At 45.9% G+C, this 2,774-nt stretch overlaps 1 pseudogene; it reads left to right on the top strand.

The window, feature by feature from the left end:
• Window positions 1-804: 804 nt before the first annotated feature.
• Window positions 805-1,957, top strand: LOC105806723 (annotated as a pseudogene).
• Window positions 1,958-2,774: the final 817 nt, after the last annotated feature.

Here is a 2,774-nt window from a genome sequence, read left to right as displayed (position 1 = left end):
TCCCCAGATGATTTATATGGTACTGGTCTGTGGACCACACTTTGAGTAGCCAAGGTCTGGACTCCTGGTACTTTAACTTGTATGTATATTAGAATTAACAAAGGAGTTCTTTGATCTCTGGGACATACCTGCAGTATCGATAAACATTCTGATTTAATTGTCGTGGTCTGGACATCAAAGGACAGAAGACAGGATAGGTAACCATGAAAATTGTGACCAAGAAAAATGTTCTCAATTTCAGAACTAAATGGAAATGTAGATTGGATGGACCAGTTGTGAAAGGAATGTAATTCCCAATGTTGGGAATCACTTGAAGTCCAAGCAGGTTCTTCGCTTCATGCAAAAAAGAATTCAGGAGTGAGCCCACAGTATAAAGAGTAAGCAAGTTTTATTTAGGAAGTAGAGAAAATCTACTCCACATACAGAGTAGAGGCTAGTTCTCCCTGCAGAGAACAGCTTCCATAGTCCCTCTATTTAAGCAATAGCCTAATTATAGTCTAAACAAAGGAAGCAATATTCATGTTATTTCTTGGAAGGGGGCAATGTTTTCTCAGAAATAGGGTGATGCTCTCCTTTTGACTAAATATGGTCAAACCAAAAGTGCCCTGGTGTCAGGTGCATGATAGGAATGGGAGGTTTCCTTAGAAACTTTTATGGAAATGAGGGTACAATGAAGCTCCAAGGTCAAGAAGCAGTCAATTTCTCGGCCATCTTTGTTCTAACCGGGATTTCCTGACTCAGTTAAGCAATGCCTGCACAATTAAGCAACGCCTGAAGCAGTGCCTGCCAGTTCCCTATCTCACAATGAGGACCAACGAACAGATGGATGGATGGATGGCTAAGAAGAGGTTAAAGGTCTGTGAAATGAAAATCTACAACTTTAATAAGTAACTTTGGAGCATGCTCCCTTTTAATAAGCTTGGGCCAGTGATTCACACAGCATTATTTGCAGAATAACTGTAAGGGAATGCACATGTTAAAATGCAGATTCTAGGCCACACCCCTACATACTGAATCAGCATATTTAGAGGGGAGACCAAGTAATGTGCATTTTCCATACATGCTTCAGGAGAACCTTATATGCACAGAAGGCCTTGGGGAACCTGCAGCCTTCTGATTCCAAGATTGTTCTTTTTTTGTGTTCATTAGGTGGTAGGGGAAGATAGCGGACCCGAGGGAGCCCTGAGCAGCCCCACTGCTGGCCTAATTACCATCGCACATGGAAAGGAGCCACAGCTGTGGCACCCGGCCCAGTCACCATCACCGCAACCATAAGCAGCTAGGCCGAGACCCAGCAGCCGCCCTCAGCGCTGCCAACACCAAGCCTGGCACCACAGGCAGCAGCGCAGGGTGGGGAGGCAGCAAATGTTACAGGGTCTGGTGGAATTCCACTTCAAGGCAGTAACTGTGCAGCAGACCATAACCATTATAGACGCTATCCGCCTCGCCAGGGGTCCTCCATGCAATTACCAGAATAGAGAGAGTGGGGAAAAGAATGAGATATCAGAGAGTGCTCCTGAAGGCCAGGCCCAACAACGCTGGCCCTACTACGGGCAAAGGTTCCCACCTTACTATATGAGGAGACCCTATGGGCGTGGACCACAGTATCCCAACCCTCCTGTGCAGGGAGAAGGAATGGACGATGCTGACAACCAGGGTGCAGGAGAACCAGGTAGACCAGTAAGACAGAATATGTATCTGGGTTATAGACCATGTTTCTGCAGGGGCCCTCCTCATCAAAGACAGCCCAGGGAGATGGCAATGAAGAAGATAAAGAGAATCAAGGAGATGAGACCTAAGGTCAGCAGCAGCCTCAACGTCTGTACTGCTGCGACTTCAGTTACCGACACAGACGCCCAGAAAACCCTAAACCACAAGATGGCAAAGAGACAAAAGCAGCCCATCCACCAGCTGCGAATTCATCCCTCCTGAGGCTGAGCAGGATGGGGCTGAGTAAATGTCGGCTTACCAGCTCTGCCATCGTCCGGTTTCATCATCCAACAAGCAGAAATGAATACAAAATTCCAGCAGTAAGAAATGAACAAAAGATTGGAGCTGAACACCTTAAGTGCTTGCTTTTTTTTGTCTATTGACCAGATAACTAGAACTATCTGCATTATCTACACAGCATGGGTTTTTATTATTTTCACCAAAATGTTAGGGACAGGTGTAGGTTGGCAGTGCTAACCACACAGGAAAAGAGAAAGGAGACAAAAATGAGGAGGCCAATGCACATTTAGAACCAAATCCGCAACAGCAGGAACTTGAGGTTAGGGACTTTTCCTGGCCAGGAGCATGTGCAGAAACTAGGAAGTCATGTCCAAAAGTGACCTTTTCCCTATTAACATACATTAGCATAGTAAAGATCACACCCATCAGTGCCATGACAGTTTAAAATGTCTTGGCAATCCCTGGAAGTCACCCTACAAGGATAAAATTGGGGAGGGCCCTTAGCTCTAAGAGCTCTCAGCACCCTTTTCTCAGGAAAACAATGAATGTTCCACCCACCATTTAGCATATCGTAAGGCATAGACATAAAAGCAGAAGTGTGGTAAAACCTTAGGGTCTTCTCCACTGGCCAGAGAGGCCTGCTTCCCCTCAGGAGATGTCCTTTCACTTTCTATTTCTGCATTAAAAAGCCTGCAATAAAAGCTGCCGTGGAAGTGTTAAGTGTCTGTCATCACCCCCCTCACACGGGCCTGGTCTGTGATCCTTCCAAGCCAGGAGCCAAAAAACCCCGGAACATCCCTCAAAAATCAACCCTGACATAAAGA

Source organism: Propithecus coquereli, unplaced genomic scaffold (assembly GCF_000956105.1).
Source record: "Propithecus coquereli isolate 6110/MARCELLA unplaced genomic scaffold, Pcoq_1.0 Scaffold10, whole genome shotgun sequence".
Lineage (NCBI taxonomy): Eukaryota > Metazoa > Chordata > Mammalia > Primates > Indriidae > Propithecus > Propithecus coquereli.
This window is presented reverse-complemented; position numbering and strand designations above follow the sequence as displayed.